At 48.3% G+C, this 20,702-nt stretch overlaps 12 non-coding genes and 4 pseudogenes across 12 annotated transcripts; 3 read left to right on the top strand and 13 right to left on the bottom strand.

The window, feature by feature from the left end:
* Window positions 1-4,831: 4,831 nt before the first annotated feature.
* LOC135034113 (U1 spliceosomal RNA) lies at window positions 4,832-4,995 on the bottom strand. Its single transcript, XR_010229392.1, has one exon. It is a non-coding gene; the product is annotated as a U1 spliceosomal RNA (small nuclear RNA).
* A 975-nt stretch (window positions 4,996-5,970) lies between these two features.
* Window positions 5,971-6,134, bottom strand: LOC135034129 (U1 spliceosomal RNA). Its single transcript, XR_010229408.1, has one exon. It is a non-coding gene; the product is annotated as a U1 spliceosomal RNA (small nuclear RNA).
* A 670-nt stretch (window positions 6,135-6,804) lies between these two features.
* Window positions 6,805-6,967, bottom strand: LOC135034071 (U1 spliceosomal RNA). Its single transcript, XR_010229360.1, has one exon. It is a non-coding gene; the product is annotated as a U1 spliceosomal RNA (small nuclear RNA).
* A 152-nt stretch (window positions 6,968-7,119) lies between these two features.
* LOC135034138 (U1 spliceosomal RNA) lies at window positions 7,120-7,283 on the bottom strand. The gene has a single exon (XR_010229416.1). It is a non-coding gene; the product is annotated as a U1 spliceosomal RNA (small nuclear RNA).
* Window positions 7,284-7,984: 701 nt separating this feature from the next.
* LOC135034076 (U1 spliceosomal RNA) lies at window positions 7,985-8,119 on the bottom strand (annotated as a pseudogene).
* A 152-nt stretch (window positions 8,120-8,271) lies between these two features.
* Window positions 8,272-8,435, bottom strand: LOC135033975 (U1 spliceosomal RNA). The gene has a single exon (XR_010229283.1). It is a non-coding gene; the product is annotated as a U1 spliceosomal RNA (small nuclear RNA).
* Window positions 8,436-10,745: 2,310 nt separating this feature from the next.
* On the bottom strand, window positions 10,746-10,880 carry LOC135034050 (U1 spliceosomal RNA; annotated as a pseudogene).
* A 152-nt stretch (window positions 10,881-11,032) lies between these two features.
* LOC135033969 (U1 spliceosomal RNA) lies at window positions 11,033-11,196 on the bottom strand. The gene has a single exon (XR_010229277.1). It is a non-coding gene; the product is annotated as a U1 spliceosomal RNA (small nuclear RNA).
* A 2,365-nt stretch (window positions 11,197-13,561) lies between these two features.
* Window positions 13,562-13,717, top strand: LOC135034095 (U1 spliceosomal RNA). Its single transcript, XR_010229374.1, has one exon. It is a non-coding gene; the product is annotated as a U1 spliceosomal RNA (small nuclear RNA).
* A 674-nt stretch (window positions 13,718-14,391) lies between these two features.
* LOC135033989 (U1 spliceosomal RNA) lies at window positions 14,392-14,555 on the top strand. Its single transcript, XR_010229296.1, has one exon. It is a non-coding gene; the product is annotated as a U1 spliceosomal RNA (small nuclear RNA).
* Window positions 14,556-14,707: 152 nt separating this feature from the next.
* Window positions 14,708-14,870, top strand: LOC135034033 (U1 spliceosomal RNA). The gene has a single exon (XR_010229336.1). It is a non-coding gene; the product is annotated as a U1 spliceosomal RNA (small nuclear RNA).
* A 3,307-nt stretch (window positions 14,871-18,177) lies between these two features.
* Window positions 18,178-18,341, bottom strand: LOC135034139 (U1 spliceosomal RNA). Its single transcript, XR_010229417.1, has one exon. It is a non-coding gene; the product is annotated as a U1 spliceosomal RNA (small nuclear RNA).
* Window positions 18,342-19,032: 691 nt separating this feature from the next.
* LOC135034035 (U1 spliceosomal RNA) lies at window positions 19,033-19,174 on the bottom strand (annotated as a pseudogene).
* A 152-nt stretch (window positions 19,175-19,326) lies between these two features.
* Window positions 19,327-19,490, bottom strand: LOC135034110 (U1 spliceosomal RNA). Its single transcript, XR_010229389.1, has one exon. It is a non-coding gene; the product is annotated as a U1 spliceosomal RNA (small nuclear RNA).
* A 692-nt stretch (window positions 19,491-20,182) lies between these two features.
* On the bottom strand, window positions 20,183-20,324 carry LOC135034028 (U1 spliceosomal RNA; annotated as a pseudogene).
* Window positions 20,325-20,476: 152 nt separating this feature from the next.
* On the bottom strand, window positions 20,477-20,640 carry LOC135034109 (U1 spliceosomal RNA). The gene has a single exon (XR_010229388.1). It is a non-coding gene; the product is annotated as a U1 spliceosomal RNA (small nuclear RNA).
* Window positions 20,641-20,702: the final 62 nt, after the last annotated feature.

Here is a 20,702-nt window from a genome sequence, read left to right as displayed (position 1 = left end):
AATGTGTCCTGATTGGCTCTTGGAGATGTCGGTACATTAACACGGTAGGTATATGGTGTGTAGTCATACCTGTTAGTGTTGTCTGGTTCCCGACGGTTGGTATCACACCGCTTCTGTGTGAAGTAGGCTGTGTCTTTCTTGGAGTTTGCAGATTCAGACATCTGAGGTGGGGAAGAGTTGTCCCTCATAGGTTCACAGTGTCTAGGATTCTCTTGCTTGCAAATGTGTGGTCTGTTGTCCACTGGTGGTGGCGCTGTAGAGTGTACTTGATTTGTTTGCATGAGGTCTGAATGCGTACCTTGTAAAGATGGAGGGTTGCTACTCCTTTTTGAGACTTGACGTACGTATTCTGATGTGCGTTGCAGTGAATCCTGAGATCCATTCTCTGTGTCAAGTACATTGGTTCTTCTTATATCAGGGAGTTCTGCAGTCTCCAAGATTTCTGCTTCAGCTATGGCAGCCGCTGCCTCCTTCTCTGCAGCGAGCTTCTCGCTGATTGCTTCTAAGCGTTTGCTCTCGATTTTTAATTGCATCTCCTGCTCGGCAAAGTTAGCCCTTACTTTTGCGGCTTCCGCTTTTGCACGTGCCATGATGGCTGCATTACTGACAGACAAGGATTTGGAGGAACCAGAGACTTGGGACCTTGTTTTGTATGAGGATATCGTTTTCTGTGACATGGTGATCTGGTAGAGATGTTTGATTGTGTAGAGACTGCTGTAATGCTGTCTGCAAGTAACTGTTCAGACTGGTCGCAGATCTCTGAGGAGTCAGTATCTTTGAACTGTTATGAAGCTGCTTGACTGTGAAGAGACTGTTGTGTTGCCTTATAAGCGTGGCTGCACTGACTTGTACAGGTTTCTGTGTAGTCAAATGGCGGTACTCCTATTGCTGAGCTGCCATGGTTGGTAGACTGTATAGAAACTGTGTGGCTGTCATATGCAGATAGCTGTGGCTGGCAGTGTAACGGCTCTGTAAGTCAGTATATGTCCCCACTGCTGACAGGCAATGATTTACTGACGGAGTCAGTGTAAGAGAGTCCATCTGCTTGTAGCATTCGATGTTTTACTGTTCAGCCTCTCACTAAGCCCTTTCTGGCAAATTTGAAGCCTACAGTATAACCACCTTTACTTTTCAATAATCTGTTCAGAAGAGGTGTTTGTAGAACGGTGTTTTATTATTCAGTAAAGGGATCACAGATATGATGCGTTGATTTGATGTACAATACGATATGATGATATGTGATAATGAGGTAAAACTGTTAATGAAACAAGAATATGCAATTATGATATGCATGTGAAAAGCAAAATGGATATACACAAGTACATATAACATAGGCTGTGCAAACATGTGATTACATGTGCAAGTATAAACTACAGTGCAGCTAACATTACTCACTGGCTAAACAGGTTGAGATGAGACATTTAATATACAAACTCACCATCGAATGCTATATGAGAGTTGGACCCATGTAAAGCATGACTGTCTGGGACCATGAGGGAAGTAGAAAGGCTGATCCCAGCTTCTTCATCCCAGAATGCATTGCAAGACTGGCTACAAGAGGCTATGAGGGTCAAATTAATTGATGGGACTGACCACTAAATGGGGCAATAATACAACTTTCTGTAGTAAAAGTAATCAGATCTACACAAAGCAAATGCTGAAGGCATGACAGTGGTGCTGCAGGGCCCACACCCTTTTACTTGCCTTACAGAACAGCTCTGGAGCTGTTACAGTGCCCAGCTGCTGCAAGAAATCAGCTTGAATGCTTCAGGGGATGGGGCATGGCCAACATGAGCCCCACACCAAAGGAGGGTGGGGGTGTTTAATGCGAACTAGGGGTCATCCAAGCACCGCAAAAGGCCGCCATGCCCTGCATGCCCCTTTTCTCTTTTCATATGCAGATGAGGGTTCCAGCCAACTTTGGCCCACTGCTTGGATGACATCACCGTATGCAAATCCGTCTTCTGCAGACCTTCCCCCTGGAATGCTTGTACTAGTTGTTGCATATGGTTTGATATTTGATGGTGCTTCAATATTAGGCAGCCTTCCACCCTCCCATGTTCATCTGAACAGATGTGGTCTCCCTGCAGTTGTTGTCCCCAGACGAGAGTTCCCTTGTGCGTCCTCAGTTGAATCTCCTTAACTTGACGGGGGAGGGGCTGCCCGAGCAGCCACCCTCCCCAGCCCTATCCCAACTCATACTTATTTTGCATATGAGATCTCTTGATCATGAAGATTGTTCTCACAGGGTGAGGTTCATCCATTATATTTTAAAATAGGAAGGTACAAATTACATATTTGAATTGCATCTATGTGCTGGATTCAAATGTCCCCCCCCCCCCCTTCCTTTCTCAATTGTGCCCGTCAGCAGCTATTCTAAGGTTGCTGCCAATGGGTGTGACACATTAATTTCTTCTGTGGGGTACACTGGACTCCTCAAGGATTCACATTGGGGTGTAGAGTAGGATCTTGATCTGAGGCACCAACCGGCTCAAAGCTTTTGACTGTTCCCAAGATGCTCAGCGCATCCTCCTCTATAACCCCGCTTCCATGAACAGGGAGCTCAGTTTGTAGTTGGTGCCTTCAGTAGCAGGCCACTTAACAGGGGCCTGCCTCAGGCAGCCTAATCTTAGCTATTAATTTTGACAAGAAAAGAAGAACTTGTTTTATGAGAATCTACAAGGGCTGCAGCAGGCTAGGTCTAATAGACATCTTTACTGCAGCTTCATCACTCCCAGCGGCGCTGTATACTCCCGTGCCCTGGTTGCTGGGTCACTGCAGCGGAGGCTCCAGTTTCTTCCTAAGGTCAGTCACACACACACCGCCCTTCCGGATCACGAGGCCGCTGATGAAGGGGAGCGTGGCCGTAGGGGGTGGACCGTGTGCGCACTGGCGTGGACACTGATTACTGGGCAGCCGCTCCACTAGCCACCAGGTACAGGTAAGGAGCACAGGTCTGGGAGTTTTACTCCTATATTATCCCAATTTTGTACTGCCCGCAGCGCATTGTGATAGGTAATAGGGCCTGATTCAGGTTGGATTGCAATCACAATAAGCGATCCAACTGCAAAAATTGCTAAGAGCATACGCATGTGCCTGCATTTTCTGCGGCACCCCGCAGAGAATGCGATCGCCTCTGCCTGTCAATCGGGGCGGGGGGGGGGAGAGGGGGGTCAACAACACTCCATTTCCAAGTCAGGGATGGAGCGGTGCGGGGGCAAGGCTTCAAAATGGGGTCTGCAACGGAGGAGACACAGGGGGCGTGGTCACAGCGGCTGTATGACATCACATTCAGCCGCTGTGATCACAAAAATGGTGGCGGCTTCCTGCGCGCACATACAGTCTGCACCAGCAGGAGGCTACACCATTTTTTATGATCACGCTGAACTGCAGTGCGACTGCAATTACAGCATGGTCAAGAATGGAGGCGTCATGCTGGGTGGCCATGCCCTGTCACTGTGCAGGAGCCAGCACCGCACACACACTAGTCCCCGGGTGCAGCCCCCAACCCCCGGGACACCCGGAGCAACAAAATGTAGATTCAGGCCACCAGGCCACGCCCCTACCTATGAAACCATGCCTCCTTTTTACCATTGCACTGCTTATCTGCGCTCACTGCATTACAATCTCCCTCGCCACCTCTCTGGGTGTCACCAGTGATAGTGACACCTCTGCCATGCTTGTAGCAGCTGGTCCTAAGATCTACGCCTCAAGCCCTGAGTGTTTGCCCTTGTGACTTGTTGATCATCATAGCGAAGCAGATGCTTACAGAAAACTGCAGGGGCTTAGATTGAAAATAAAAAAATTGATGGGTATAAGGTAGAGAGGAGCGGGTTCGGTTCTCCGAGAACCGAATTCCCGACGAACTCCACGTCTTTTACACTGGTCCGAGGCAGGCTCGGTTGTTCCCGCCTGACTCGGAAAACCTGAACAAGGGAAAATGTCATCATCCCGCTGTCGGATTCTCGCGAGATTCGGATTCCATATAAAGAGCTGCGCGTTGCCGCCATTTTTACTCGTGCATTGAAGAGAGAGCGGAGAGGACGTGGCTATGTTCTCTCAGTGGAAATCTCAATATCAGTGCTCAGTATCAGTGGTTACTTATTGCTGCTCAGTAATACTAGTAGTGTGTCTCTCCTGCTCAGTGTCAGTTCTCAGTAGTATCCTCATCAGTGCTCAGTATCACTGCTCATTGTCTTGTGCTGCATTGTGGTGCTCAGCATACTACAGTACATTACTAATAGTCCAGTGCTGCATCTTGCTGCTCAGTGTCAGTTCTAGTATCCTCATCAGTGCTCACTATCACTGCTCATTACATTGTGGTGTTCTGTATACTACAGTAACATAGTAATATAGTAACATATAGTAACATAGTTTTTGAGGTTGAATAGAGGCAAATTGCCCATCGTGTTCAACCTGTTTTAAGTTGTGATGATTCTACATACTTGCTGAATAATGTTTTATGACTAGTTAGCTACTATAACTCATGTTACCCCCGGATTAACCATGTTGATATTTTAAGTATTATAACCTTGGATAGCTTTTTCATTCAGAAATGTATCCATTCCTTTTTTAAATCCAATTACAGAGTCCGCCATTACCACCTTCCCTGGCAGGGAATTCCACATCCTGATTGCCCTAACAGTGAAGATCATAGTATCTCACCTGGCAGGTAAGTAGGAGTTGGGCTAGAGCTGTGGAGGATTGCTACTCGGGCACCCCCTGTCAAGTGAAGGAGATCCAACTGAGGCAGCACAAGGGAACTCTCGAAAGAAGAACAAGGCTAGAGGAAGATCTGAGACAAAGAAATCTCACTTTTACCAGAGCTGACCAGAGGAAAGCACAAACACAGTCCCCCACTACCACAAATAATGCAGTCGAGTTTCCCACATTTGGGGAAATCACAGGGGTCAGCATACCCAGAGTGCAATGAATGAACCTCACCCTGGGAGAACAATCTTCATGACCATGGTATCGCCTATGCAAAATAAGTATGATTTGGGATAGGGCTGGGGAGGGCCGCTGCTCAGGCACATCTCTGTCAAGTAAAGGAGATTCAACTGAGGCAACACAAGGGAACTCTCATCTGGGGACAACAACTGCAGGGAGAACACATATTTTCAGATGAACATGGGAGGGCAGAAGGCTGCCTAATACTGAAGCACCCCCAAACAACAAACCAAATGCAACTACTAGTGCAAGCATTCCTGGGGGAAGGCCTGCAGCAGATGGATTTGCATATGGTGATGTCATCCAAGCAGTGGGTCAAAGTTGGCTTCAACCCTCGTCTGCATATGAAAATAAAAATGGGGTGTGCAGGGCATGGCGGCCTTTTGCGGCGCTTGGATGACCCCTAGTTCGCATTAAACACCTCCACCTTCCTTCGGTGTGGGGCTCATGTTGGCTATGCCCCAGCCCCTGAAGCATTCAAGCTGATTTCTTGCAGCAGCTGGGCACTGTAACAGCTCCAGAGCTGCTCTGTAAAGCAAGTAAAAGGGTGTGGGCCCTGCAGCACTACCTGTAGTTTGCATTGTGCGTTGGAAGGCACAAAGAAAGCAGACGGGAGAAGTCAGGATAGTGCACAAGGGCATAGAAGGGAGCGGCTCAAGAAAAGAGAAGTGGAAACAGACAGCAAACTAGGCTGGAGAGAGACCTGAGACAAAGATATCTGAATTATACGAGAGCCGACCAGAGGAAACACAAATTATGTAATCAAGTGTCCCACATTTGGGGAACACGTAGGAGCAGCACACCCAGAGTGCATTGCCCTGGGAGAAGCACCTTCCTGATCATAGTATCTCACCTGGCAGGTATGTAGGAGTTGGGCTAGAGCTGGGGAGGGTCGCTGTTCGGGCACCCCCCTGTCAAGTGAAGGAGATCCAACTGAGGCAGCACAAGGAAACTCTCAAAAAAAGAACAAGGCTAGAGGAAGATCTGAGACAAAGAAATCTGACTTTTACCAGAGCTGACCAGAGGAAAGCACAAACACAGTCCCCCACTACCACAAATAATGCAGTCGAGTTTCCCACATTTGGGGAAATCACAGGGGTCAGCATACCCAGAATGCAATGAATGAACCTCACCCTGGGAGAACAATCTTCATGACAATGGTATCTCCTATGCAAAATAAGTATGATTTGGGATAGGGCTGGGGAGGGCCGCTGCTCAGGCACATCTCTGTCAAGTAAAGGAGATTCAACTGAGGCAGCACAAGGGAACTCTCATCTGGGGACAACAACTGCAGGGAGAACACATATTTTCAGATGAACATGGGAGAGCAGAAGGCTGCCTAATACTGAAGCACCCCCAAACAACAAACCAAATGCAACAACTAGTACAAGCATTCCTGGGAAAAGGTCTGCAGAAGACGGATTTGCATACGGTGATGTCATCCAAGCAGTGGGCCAAAGTTGGCTGGAACCCTCATCTGCATATGAAAAGAGAAAAGGGGTATGCAGGGCATGGCGGCCTTTTGCGGCGCTTGGATGACCCTTAGTTTGCATTAAACACCTCCACCCTCCGTCGGTGTGGGGCTCATGTTGGCTATGCCCCAGCCCCTGAAGCATTCAAGCTGATTTCTTGCAGCAGCTGGGCACTGTAACAGCTCCAGAGCTGCTCTGAAAGGCAAGTAAAAGGGTGTGGGCCCTGCAGCACTACCTGTAGTTTGCATTGTGCGTTGGAAGGACAAAGTAAGCAGACAGGAGAAGTCAGGAGAGTGCACAAGGGCATAGAAGGCAGCGGCTCAAGAAAAGAGAAGTGGAAACAGACAGCAAACTAGGCTGGAGAGAGACCTGAGACAAAGAGATCTGAATTATACGAGAGCCGACCAGGGGAAACACAAATTATGCAGTCAAGTTTCCCACATTTGGGGAAATCGCAGGAGCAGCACACCCAGAGTGCAATGGGTGAGCCTTGCCCTGGGAGAAGCACCTTCATGATCATAGTATCTCACCTGGTAGGTATGTAGGAGTTGGGCTAGAGCTGGGGAGGGTCGCTGCTCGGGTACCCCCCTGTCAAGTGAAGGAGATCAAACTGAGGCAGCACAATGGAACTCTCGAAAGAAGAACAAGGCTAGAGGAAGATCTGAGACAAAGAAATCTGACTTTTACCAGAGCTGACCAGAGGAAAACACAAACACAGTCCCCCACTACCACAAATAATGCAGTTGAGTATCCCACATTTGGGGAAATCACAGGGGTCAGCATACCCAGAATGCAATGAATGAACCTCACCCTGGGAGAACAATCTTTATGACCATGGTATCTCCTATGCAAAATAAGTATGATTTGGGATAGGGCTGGGGAGGGCCGCTGCTCAGGCACATCTCTGTCAAGTAAAGGAGATTCAACTGAGGCAGCACAAAGGAACTCTCATCTGGGGACAACAACTGCCGGGAGAACACATATTTTCAGATGAACATGGGAGGGCAGAAGGCTGCCTAATACTGAAGCACCCCAAACAACAAACCAAATGCAACAACTAGTACAAGCATTCCTGGGGGAAGGTCTGCAGAAGACGGATTTGCATACAGTGATGTCATCCAAGCAGTGGGCCAAAGTTGGCTGGAACCCTCATCTGCATATGAAAAGAGAAAAGGGGTATGCAGGGCATGGCGGCCTTTTGCGGCGCTTGAATGACCCTTAGTTCGCATTAAACACCCCCACCCTCCTTCGGTGTGGGGCTCATGTTGGCCATGCCCCAGCCCCTGAAGCATTCAAGCTGATTTCTTGCAGCAGCTTGGCACTGTAACAGCTCCAGAGCTGCTCTGTAAGGCAAGTAAAAGGGTGTGGGCCCTGCAGCACTACCTGTAGTTTGCATTGTGCATCGGAAGGCACAAAGTAAGCAGACAGGAGGAGAAGTCAGGATAGTGCACAAGGGTGTAGAAGGGAGGGGCTCAAGAAAAAAGAAGTGGAAACAGACAGCAAACTAGGCTGGAGAGAGACCTGAGACAAAGAGATCTGAATTATATGAGAGCCGACTAGGGGAAACACAAATTATGCAGTCAAGTTTCCCACATTTGGGGAAATCGCAGGGGCAGCACACCCAGAGTGCAATGGGTGAGCCTTGTCCTGGGAGAAGCAACTTCATGATCATAGTATCTCACCTGGCAGGTAAGTAGGAGTTGGGCTAGAGCTGGGGAGGGTCGCTGCTCGGGCACCCCCCTGTCAAGTGAAGGAGATCCAACTGAGGCAGCACAATGGAACTCTTGAAAGAAGAACAAGGCTAGAGGAAGATCTGAGACAAAGAAATCTGACTTTTACCAGAGCTGACCAGAGGAAAGCACAAACACAGTCCCCCACTACCACAAATAATGCAGTCGAGTTTCCCACATTTGGGGAAATCACAGAGGCCAGCATACCCAGAACGCAATGAATGAACCTAACCCTGGGAGAACAATCTTCATGACCATGGTATCTCCTATGCAAAATAAGTATGATTTGGGATAGGGCTGGGGAGGGCCGCTGCTCAGGCACATCTCTGTCAAGTAAAGGAGATTCAACTGAGGCAGCACAAGGGAACTCTCATCTGGGGACAACAACTGCAGGGAGAACACATATTTTCAGATGAACATGGGAGGGCAGAAGGCTGCCTAATACTGAAGCACCCCCAAACAACAAACCAAATGCAACAACTAGTGCAAGCAAGAATTCCTGGGGGAAGGCCTGCCGCAGATGGATTTGCATATGGTGATGTCATCCAAGCAGTGGGTCAAAGTTGGCTTCAACCCTCGTCTGCATATGAAAAGAGAAAAGGGGCATGCAGGGCATGGCGGCCTTTTGCGGCGCTTGGCTGACCCCTAGTTCGCATTAAACACCTCCACCCTCCGTCGGTGTGGGGCTCATGTTGGCTATGCCCCAGCCCCTGAAGCATTCAAGCTGATTTCTTGCTGCAGCTTGGCACTGTAACAGCTCCAGAGCTGCTCTGTAAGGCAAGTAAAAGGGTGTGGGCCCTGCAGCACTACCTGTAGTTTGCATTGTGCGTTGGAAGGCACAAAGTAAGCAGACAGGAGAAGTCAGCAGAGTGCACAAGGGCATAGAAGGCAGCGGCTCAAGAAAAGAGAAGTGGAAACAGACAGCAAACTAGGCTGGAGAGAGACCTGAGACAAAGAGATCTGAATTATACGAGAGCCGACCAGGGGAAACACAAATTATGCAGTCAAGTTTCCCACAGGAGTATATAGGATACGACCCAGTGGTACCTGACGACATAGATACTAACAGCTATTTAATAACATTACGCTAGAAAGTGATTATTAGCAACATATATATCTATATAAACAACCCCGCCAGGGTTGTGCCTTCAAAAATAATCACACACGGACACGCTTTTTAAACCTTTTTTTCACATCTCTTTATTCTTCTTATGCACATGTATGTTAGTTCTGTGATTTTAACCTTTATGTTTCACTGCAGTTTGGGATAATAATATTAATATTTATCCAATTTTAATACATACTTAATAAAGGTTATATTTTATGATTCATTCATTCTGTCCAGTGCGTCAACAGTGCAGATTTCTTCTTGTTTTTTCACCCAAATTCTATAACAATGACAGTAAATGTTGTTTCTTTTCAAACAGAACTTTCTTGACCATGCTTCTTTCTTGAAAGATCTGGGAGCACATGGAAAACAGTACAAACCATGCAGTATCACAAGAGCCTTTATTTGATCTTTCATGAAGATAGAGCAGAATTGAGGACACGTCAACAATTTCTGCCGAAGGTGGTTCATCTTTCCACATGGTGCCTTTGGCCACTGACACCTTCGTTGAGTCAAAGTCTCTGGCTGTGGTCAGAACTTTGAAAATTTATGTCACCAGAACGGTTCAGATTAGGAAAACAGAGGCTCTGTTTGTCCTGTATGCTCCCAACAGGATTGGGTGTCCTGCTTCCATGTAGACCATTATGCGCTGGATCTGTGGTAAGATTCAGCATGCTCATTCCACGGCAGGATTGCCGTTACTGAATTAGGTGAAGACCCATTCTACTAGAAAGGTGGGTTCATCCTGGGCAGCTGGTCAGGGAGTCTCGGCATTGCAACTTTGCCGAGCAGCTATTTAGTAAACACTTTTGCTAAGTTTTAAAAGTTTTAGAGTAAAGGAGATTCAACTGAGGCAGCACAAGGGAACTCCCATCTGGGGACAACAACTGCAGTGAGAACACATATTTTCAGATGAACATGGGAGGGCAGAAGGCTGCCTAATACTGAAGCACCCCCAAACGACAAACCAAATGCAACAACTAGTACAAGCATTCCTGGGGGAAGGTCTGCAGAAGACGGATTTGCATACAGTGATGTCATCCAAGCAGTGGGCCAAAGTTGGCTGGAACCCTCATCTGCATATGAAAAGAGAAAAGGGGTATGCAGGGCATGGCGGCCTTTTGCGGCGCTTGAATGACCCTTAGTTCGCATTAAACACCCCCACCCTCCTTCGGTGTGGGGCTCATGTTGGCCATGCCCCAGCCCCTGAAGCATTCAAGCTGATTTCTTGCAGCAGCTTGGCACTGTAACAGCTCCAGAGCTGCTCTGTAAGGCAAGTAAAAGGGTGTGGGCCCTGCAGCACTACCTGTAGTTTGCATTGTGCATCGGAAGGTACAAAGTAAGCAGACAGGAGGAGAAGTCAGGATAGTGCACAAGGGTGTAGAAGGGAGGGGCTCAAGAAAAAAGAAGTGGAAACAGACAGCAAACTAGGCTGGAGAGAGACCTGAGACAAAGAGATCTGAATTATATGAGAGCCGACTAGGGGAAACACAAATTATGCAGTCAAGTTTCCCACATTTGGGGAAATCGCAGGGGCAGCACACCCAGAGTGCAATGGGTGAGCCTTGCCCTGGGAGAAGCAACTTCATGATCATAGTATCTCACCTGGCAGGTAAGTAGGAGTTGGGCTAGAGCTGGGGAGGGTCGCTGCTCGGGCACCCCCCTGTCAAGTGAAGGAGATCCAACTGAGGCAGCACAATGGAACTCTTGAAAGAAGAACAAGGCTAGAGGAAGATCTGAGACAAAGAAATCTGACTTTTACCAGAGCTGACCAGAGGAAAGCACAAACACAGTCCCCCACTACCACAAATAATGCAGTCGAGTTTCCCACATTTGGGGAAATCACAGAGGTCAGCATACCCAGAACGCAATGAATGAACCTAACCCTGGGAGAACAATCTTCATGACCATGGTATCTCCTATGCAAAATAAGTATGATTTGGGATAGGGCTGGGGAGGGCCGCTGCTCAGGCACATCTCTGTCAAGTAAAGGAGATTCAACTGAGGCAGCACAAGGGAACTCTCATCTGGGGACAACAACTGCAGGGAGAACACATATTTTCAGATGAACATGGGAGGGCAGAAGGCTGCCTAATACTGAAGCACCCCCAAACAACAAACCAAATGCAACAACTAGTGCAAGCAAGCATTCCTGGGGGAAGGCCTGCCGCAGATGGATTTGCATATGGTGATGTCATCCAAGCAGTGGGTCAAAGTTGGCTTCAACCCTCGTCTGCATATGAAAAGAGAAAAGGGGCATGCAGGGCATGGCGGCCTTTTGCGGCGCTTGGCTGACCCCTAGTTCGCATTAAACACCTCCACCCTCCGTCGGTGTGGGGCTCATGTTGGCTATGCCCCAGCCCCTGAAGCATTCAAGCTGATTTCTTGCTGCAGCTGGGCACTGTAACAGCTCCAGAGCTGCTCTGTAAGGCAAGTAAAAGGGTGTGGGCCCTGCAGCACTACCTGTAGTTTGCATTGTGCGTTGGAAGGCACAAAGTAAGCAGACAGGAGAAGTCAGCAGAGTGCACAAGGGCATAGAAGGCAGCGGCTCAAGAAAAGAGAAGTGGAAACAGACAGCAAACTAGGCTGGAGAGAGACCTGAGACAAAGAGATCTGAATTATACGAGAGCCGACCAGGGGAAACACAAATTATGCAGTCAAGTTTCCCACAGGAGTATATAGGATACGACCCAGTGGTACCTGACGACATAGATACTAACAGCTATTTAATAACATTACGCTAGAAAGTGATTATTAGCAACATATATATCTATATAAACAACCCCGCCAGGGTTGTGCCTTCAAAAATAATCACACACGGACACGCTTTTTAAACCTTTTTTTCACATCTCTTTATTCTTCTTATGCACATGTATGTTAGTTCTGTGATTTTAACCTTTATGTTTCACTGCAGTTTGGGATAATAATATTAATATTTATCCAATTTTAATACATACTTAATAAAGGTTATATTTTATGATTCATTCATTCTGTCCAGTGCGTCAACAGTGCAGATTTCTTCTTGTTTTTTCTCCCAAATTCTATAACAATGACAGTAAATGTTGTTTCTTTTCAAACAGAACTTTCTTGACCATGCTTCTTTCTTGAAAGATCTGGGAGCACATGGAAAACAGTACAAACCATGCAGTATCACAAGAGCCTTTATTTGATCTTTCATGAAGATAGAGCAGAATTGAGGACACGTCAACAATTTCTGCCGAAGGTGGTTCATCTTTCCACATGGTGCCTTTGGCCACTGACACCTTCGTTGAGTCAAAGTCTCTGGCTGTGGTCAGAACTTTGAAAATTTATGTCACCAGAACGGTTCAGATTAGGAAAACAGAGGCTCTGTTTGTCCTGTATGCTCCCAACAGGATTGGGTGTCCTGCTTCCATGTAGACCATTATGCGCTGGATCTGTGGTAAGATTCAGCATGCTCATTCCACGGCAGGATTGCCGTTACTGAATTAGGTGAAGACCCATTCTACTAGAAAGGTGGGTTCATCCTGGGCAGCTGGTCAGGGAGTCTCGGCATTGCAACTTTGCCGAGCAGCTATTTAGTAAACACTTTTGCTAAGTTTTAAAAGTTTTAGAGTAAAGGAGATTCAACTGAGGCAGCACAAGGGAACTCCCATCTGGGGACAACAACTGCAGTGAGAACACATATTTTCAGATGAACATGGGAGGGCAGAAGGCTGCCTAATACTGAAGCACCCCCAAACGACAAACCAAATGCAACAACTAGTACAAGCATTCCTGGGGGAAGGTCTGCAGAAGACGGATTTGCATACAGTGATGTCATCCAAGCAGTGGGCCAAAGTTGGCTGGAACCCTCATCTGCATATGAAAAGAGAAAAGGGGTATGCAGGGCATGGCGGCCTTTTGCGGCGCTTGGATGACCCTTAGTTCGCATTAAACACCCCCACCCTCCTTCGGTGTGGGGCTCATGTTGGCCATGCCCCAGCCCCTGAAGCATTCAAGCTGATTTCTTGCAGCAGCTTGGCACTGTAACAGCTCCAGAGCTGCTCTGTAAGGCAAGTAAAAGGGTGTGGGCCCTGCAGCACTACCTGTAGTTTGCATTGTGCATTGGAAGGCACAAAGTAAGCAGACAGGAGGAGAAGTCAGGATAGTCCACAAGGGTATAGAAGGGAGGGGCTCAAGAAAAAAGAAGTGGAAACAGACAGCAAACTAGGCTGGAAAGAGACCTGAGACAAAGAGATCTGAATTATATGAGAGCCGACCAGGGGAAACACAAATTATGCAGTCAAGTTTCCCACATTTGGGGAAATCGCAGGGGCAGCACACCCAGGTGAGATACTATAATCAGGACGGTGCTTCTCCCAGGGCAAAGCTCACCCATTGCACTCTGGGTGTGCTGCTCCTACGATTTCCCCAAATGTGGGACACTTGACTGCATAATTTGTGTTTCCTCTGGTCGGCTCTCGTATAATTCAGATCTCTTTGTCTCAGGTCTCTCTCCAGCCTAGTTTGCTGTCTGTTTCCACTTCTTTTTTCTTGAGCCCCTACCTTCTATACCCTTGTGCACTATCCTGACTTCTCCTCCCGTCTGCTTACTTTGTGCCTTCCAATGCCCAATGCAAACTACAGGTAGTGCTGCAGGGCCCACACCCTTTTACTTGCCTTACAGAGCAGCTCTGGAGCTGTTACAGTGCCCAGCTGCTGCAAGAAATCAGCTTGAATGCTTCATGGGATGGGGCATGGCCAACATGAGCCCCACACCAAAGGAGGGTGGGGGTGTTTAATGCGATCTAGGGGTCATCCAAGCACCGCAAAAGGCTGCCATGCCCTGCACGCCCCTTTTCTCTTTTCATATGCAGATGAGGGTTGAAGCCAACTTTGACCCACTGCTTGGATAACATCACCATATGCAAATCCATCTGCTGCAGGCCTTCCCCCAGGAATGCTTGCACTAGTTGTTGCATTTGGTTTGTTGTTTGGGGGTGCTTCAGTATTAGGCAGCCTTCTGCCCTCCCATGTTCATCTGAAAATATGTGTTCTCCCTGCAGTTGTTGTCCCCAGATGAGAGTTCCCTTGTGCTGCCTCAGTTGAATCTCCTTTACTTGACAGAGATGTGCCTGAGTAGCGGCCCTCCCCAGCCCTATCCCAAATCATACTTATTTTGCATAGGAGACACCATGGTCATGAAAATTGTTCACCCAGGGTGAGGTTCATTCATTGCATTCTGGGTATGCTGACCCCTGTGATTTCCCCAAATGTGGGAAACTCGCCTGCATTATTTGTGGTAGTGGGGGACTGTGTTTGTGTTTTCCGCTGGTCAGCTCTGGTAAAAGTCAGATTTCTTTGTCTCAGATCTTCCTCTAGCCTTGTTCTTCTTTCGAGAGTTCCATTGTGCTGCCTCAGTTGGATCTCCTTCACTTGACAGGGGGGTGCCCGAGCAGCGACCCTCCCCAGCTCTAGCCCAACTCCTACTTACCTGCCAGGTGAGATACTATGATCTTGAAGGTGCTTCTCCCAGGGCAAGGCTCACCCATTGCACTCTGGGTGTGCTGCCCCTGCGATTTCCCCAAATGTGGGAAACTTGACTGCATAATTTGTGTTTCCCCTGGTCGACTCTCGTATAATTCAGATCTCTTTGTCTCAGGTCTCTCTCCAGCCTAGTTTGCTGTCTGTTTCCACTTCTCTTTTCTTGAGCCGCTCCCTTCTATGCCCTTGCGCACTATCCTGACTTCTCCCGTCTGCTTACTTTGTGCCTTCCAACGCACAATGCGAACTACAGGTAGTGCTGCAGGGCCCACACCCTTTTATTTGCCTTACAGAGCAGCTCTGGATCTGTTACAGTGCCCAGCTGCTGCAAGAAATCAGCTTGAATACTTCAGGGGCTGGGGCATAGCCAACATGAGCCCCACACCGAAGGAGGGTGGAGGTGTTTAATGCGAACTAGGGGTCATCCAAGCGCCGCAAAAGGCCGCCATGCCCTGCATAACCCTTTTCTCTTTTCATATGCAGATGAGGGTTCCAGCCAACTTTGGCCCACTGCTTGGATGACATCACCGTATGCAAATTCGTCTCCTGCAGACCTTCCCCCAGGAATGCTTGTACTAGTTATTGCATATGGTTTGATATTTGATGGTGCTTCAGTATTAGGCAGCCTTCCGCCCTCCCATGTTCATCTGAAAAGATGTGGTCTCCCTGCAGTTGTTGTCCCCAGACGAGAGTTCCCTTGTGCCTCCTCAGTTGAATCTCCTTAACTTGACGGGGGAGGGGCTTGCCCGAGCAGCCACCCTCCCCAGCCCTATCCCAACTCATACTTATTTTGCATATGAGATCTCTATATCATGAAGATTGTTCTCACAGGGTGAGGTTCATCCATTATATTTTAAAATAGGAAGGTTCAAATTACATATTTGAATTGCATCTATGTGCTGGATTCAAATGTCCCCCCCCCCCCTTCCTTTCTCAATTGTGCCCGTCAGCAGCTATTCTAAGGTTGCTGCCAATGGGTGTGACACATTAATTTCTTCTGTGGGGTACACTGGACTCCACAAGGATTCACATTGGGGTGTAGAGTAGGATCTTGATCTGAGGCACCAACCGGCTCAAAGCTTTTGACTGTTCCCAAGATGCTCAGCGCATTCTCCTCTATAACCCCGCTTCCATGAACAGGGAGCTCAGTTTGTAGTTGGTGCCTTCAGTAGCAGGCCACTTAACAGGGGCCTGCCTCAGGCAGCCTATTCTTAGCTATTAATTTTGACAAGAAAATAAGAACTTTTTTTATGAGAATCTACAAGGGCTGCAGCAGGCTAGGTCTAATAGACATCTTTACTGCAGCTTCATCACTCCCAGCGGCGCTGTATACTCCCGTGCCCTGGTTGCTGGATCACTGCAGCGGAGGCTCCGGTTTCTTCCTAAGGTCAGTCACACACACACCGCCCTTCCGGATCACGAGGCCGCTGATGAAGGGGAGCGTGGCCGTAGGGGGTGGACCGTGTGCGCACTGGCGTGGACACTGATTACTGGGCAGCCGCTCCACAAGCCACCAGGTACAGTTAAGGAGCACAGGTCTGGGGGTTTTTCTCCCATATTAAACCAATTTTGTACTGCCCGCAGCGCATTGTGATAGGTAATAGGGCCTGATTCAGGTTGGGTTGCAATCACAATAAGCGATCCAACTGCAAAAATTGCTAAGAGCATACGCATGTGCCTGCATTTTCTGCGGCACCCCGCAGAGAATGCGATCGCCTCTGCCTGTCAATCGGGGCAGGGGGGGAGAGGGGGGTCAGCAACACTCCATTTCCAAGTCAGGGATGGAGCGGTGCGGGGGCAAGGCTTCAAAATGGGGTCTGCAACGGAGGAGACACAGGGGGCGTGGTCACAGCGGCTGTATGACATCACATTCAGCCGCTGTGATCACAAAAATGGTGGCGGCTTCCTGCGCACACATACAGTCTGCACCAGCAGAAGGCTACACCATTTTTTATGATCACGCTGAACTGCAGTGCGACTGCAATTACAGCATGGTCAAGAAGGGAGGCGTCATGCTGGGTGGCCATGTCCTGTCACTGTGCAGGAGCCAGCACCGCTCACACACTAGTCCCCGGGGTGCAGCCCCCAACCCCCGGGACACCCGGAGCAACAAAATGTAGATTCAGGCCACCAGGCCACGCCCCTACCTATGAAACCATGCCTCCTTTTTACCATTGCGCTGCTTATCTGCGCGCACTGCATTACAATCTCCTTCGCCACCTCTCTGGGTGTCACCAGTGATAGTGACAGCTCTGCCATGCTTGTAGCAGCTGGTCCTAAGATCTACGCCTCAAGCCCTGAGTGTTTGCCCTTGTGATTTGTTGATCATCATAGCGAAGCAGATGCTTACAGAAAACTGCAGGGGCTTAGATTGAAAATAAAAAAAATTATGGGTATAAGGTAGAGAGGAGCGGGTTCGGTTCTCCGAGAACCGAATTCCCCACGAACTCCACGTGGTTTACACTGGTCCAAGGCAGGCTCGGTTGTTCCCGCCTGACTCGGAAAACCTGAACAAGGGAAAATGTCATCATCCCGCTGTCGGATTCTCGCGAGATTCGGATTTCATATAAAGAGCTGCGCGTTGCCGCCATTTTTACTCGTGCATTGAAGAGAGAGTGGAGAGGACGTGGCTATGTTCTCTCAGTGGAAATCTCAATATCAGTGCTCAGTATCAGTGGTTACTTATTGCTGCTCAGTAATACTAGTAGTGTGTCTCTCCTGCTCAGTGTCAGTTCTCAGTAGTATCCTCATCAGTGCTCAGTATCACTGCTCATTGTCTTGTGCTGCATTGTGGTGCTCAGCATACTACAGTACATTACTAATAGTCCAGTGCTGCATCTTGCTGCTCAGTGTCAGTTCTAGTATCCTCATCAGTGCTCACTATCACTGCTCATTACATTGTGGTGTTCTGTATACTACAGTAACATAGTAATATAGTAACATATAGTAATATAGTTTTTGAGGTTGAAAAGAGGCAAATTGCCCATCGTGTTCAACCTGTTTTAAGTTGTGATGATTCTACATACTTGCTGAATAATGTTTTATGACTAGTTAACTACTACAACTCATGTTACCCCCGGATTAACCATGTTGATATTTTAAGTATTATAACCTTGGATAGCTTTTTCATTCAGAAATGTATCCATTCCTTTTTTAAATCCAATTACAGAGTCCACCATTACCACCTTCCCTGGCAGGGAATTCCACATCCTGATTGCCCTAACAGTGAAGATCATAGTATCTCACCTGGCAGGTAAGTAGGAGTTGGGCTAGAGCTGTGGAGGATTGCTGCTTGGGCACCCCCTGTCAAGTGAAGGAGATCCAACTGAGGCAGCACAAGGGAACTCTCGAAAGAAGAACAAGGCTAGAGGAAGATCTGAGACAAAGAAATCTGACTTTTACCAGAGCTGACCAGAGGAAAGCACAAACACAGTCCCCCACTACCACAAATAATGCAGTCGAGTTTCCCACATTTGGAGAAATCACAGGGGTCAGCATACCCAGAATGCAATGAATGAACCTCACCCTGGGAGAACAATCTTCATGACCATGATATCTCCTATGCAAAATAAGTATGATTTGGGATAGGGCTGGGGAGGGCCGCTGCTCAGGCACATCTCTGTCAAGTAAAGGAGATTCAACTGAGGCAGCACAAGGGAACTCTCATCTGGGGACAACAACTGCAGGGAGAACACATATTTTCAGATGAACATGGGAGGGCAGAAGGCTGCCTAAAACTGAAGCACCCCCAAACAACAAACCAAATGCAACTACTAGTGCAAGCATTCCTGGGGGAAGGCCTGCAGCAGATGGATTTGCATATGGTGATGTCATCCAAGCAGTGGGTCAAAGTTGGCTTCAACCCTCGTCTGCATATGAAAAGAAAAAAGGGGTGTGCAGGGCATGGCGGTCTTTTGCGGCGCTTGGATGACCCCTAGTTCGCATTAAACACCTCCACCCTCCTTCGGTGTGGGGCTCATGTTGGCTATGCCCCAGCCCCTGAAGCATTCAAGCTGATTTCTTGCAGCAGCTGGGCACTGTAACAGCTCCAGAGCTGCTCTGTAAAGCAAGTAAAAGGGTGTGGGCCCTGCAGCACTACCTGTAGTTTGCATTGTGCGTTGGAAGGCACAAAGTAAGCAGACGGGAGAAGTCAGGATAGTGCACAAGGGTATAGAAGGAGGGGCTCATGAAAAAAGAAGTGGAAACAGACAGCAAACTAGGCTGGAGAGAGACCTGAGACAAAGAGATCTGAATTATATGAGAGCCGACCAGGGGAAACACAAATTATGCAGTCAAGTTTCCCACATTTGGGGAAATCGCAGGGGCAGCACACCCAGAGTGCAATGGGTGAGCCTTGCCCTGGGAGAAGCATCTTCATGATCATAGTATCTCACCTGGCAGGTAAGTAGGAGTTGGGCTAGAGCTGGGGAGGGTCGCTGCTCGGGCACCCCCCTGTCAAGTGAAGGAGATCCAACTGAGGCAGCACAAGGGAACTCTCGAAAGAAGAACAAGGCTAGAGGAAGATCTGAGACAAAGAAATCTGACTTTTACCCGAGCTGACCAGAGGAAAGCACAAACACAGTCCCCCACTACCACAAATAATGCAGTTGAGTTTCCCACATTTGGGGAAATCACAGGGGTCAGCATACCCAGAATGCAATGAATGAACCTAACCCTGGGAGAACAATCTTCATGACCATGGTATCTCCTATGCAAAATAAGTATGATTTGGGATAGGGCTGGGGAGGGCCGCTGCTCAGGCACATCTCTGTCAAGTAAAGGAGATTCAACTGAGGCAGCACAAGGGAACTCTCATCTGGGGACAACAACTGCAGGGAGAACACATATTTTCAGATGAACATGGGAGGGCAGAAGGCTGCCTAATACTGAAGCACCCCCAAACAACAAACCAAATGCAACAACTAGTGCAAGCATTCCTGGGGGAAGGCCTGCAGCAGATGGATTTGAATATGGTGATGTCATCCAAGCAGTGGGTCAAAGTTGGCTTCAACCCTCGTCTGCATATGAAAAGAATAAAGGGGTGTGCAGGGCATGGCGGCCTTTTGCGGCGCTTGGATGACCCCTAGTTCGCATTAAACACCTCCACCCTCCTTCGGTGTGGGGCTCATGTTGGCTATGCCCCAGCCCCTGAAGCATTCAAGCTGATTTCTTGCAGCAGCTAGGCACTGTAACAGCTCCAGAGCTGCTCTGTAAAGCAAGTAAAAGGGTGTGGGCCCTGCAGTACTACCTGTAGTTTGCATTGTGCGTTGGAAGGCACAAAGTAAGCAGACGGGAGAAGTCAGGATAGTGCACAAGGGTATAGAAGGGAGGGGCTCAAGAAAAAAGAAGTGGAAACAGACAGCAAACTAGGCTGGAGAGAGACCTGAGACAAAGAGATCTGAATTATATGAGAGCCGACCAGGGGAAACACAAATTATGCAGTCAAGTTTCCCACATTTGGGGAAATCGCAGGGGCAGCACACCCAGAGTGCAATGGGTGAGCCTTGCCCTGGGAGAATCATCTTCATGATCATAGTATCTCACCTGGCAGGTAAGTAGGAGTTGGGCTAGAGCTGGGGAGGGTCGCTGCTCGGGCACCCCCCTGTCAAGTGAAGGAGATCCAACTGAGGCAGCACAAGGGAACTCTCGAAAGAAGAACAAGGCTAGAGGAAGATCTGAGACAAAGAAATCTGACTTTTACCAGAGCTGACCAGAGGAAAGCACAAACACAGTCCCCCACTACCACAAATAATGCAGTTGAGTTTCCCACATTTGGGGAAATCACAGGGGTCAGCATACCCAGAATGCAATGAATGAACCTAACCCTGGGAGAACAATCTTCATGACCATGGTATCTCCTATGCAAAATAAGTATGATTTGGGATAGGGCTGGGGAGGGCCGCTGCTCAGGCACATCTCTGTCAAGTAAAAGAGATT

Source organism: Pseudophryne corroboree, unplaced genomic scaffold (assembly GCF_028390025.1).
Source record: "Pseudophryne corroboree isolate aPseCor3 unplaced genomic scaffold, aPseCor3.hap2 scaffold_578, whole genome shotgun sequence".
NCBI lineage: Eukaryota > Metazoa > Chordata > Amphibia > Anura > Myobatrachidae > Pseudophryne > Pseudophryne corroboree.
Note: the sequence above shows the minus strand (reverse complement) of the source record. Positions and strands in the feature narration are given on the sequence as shown.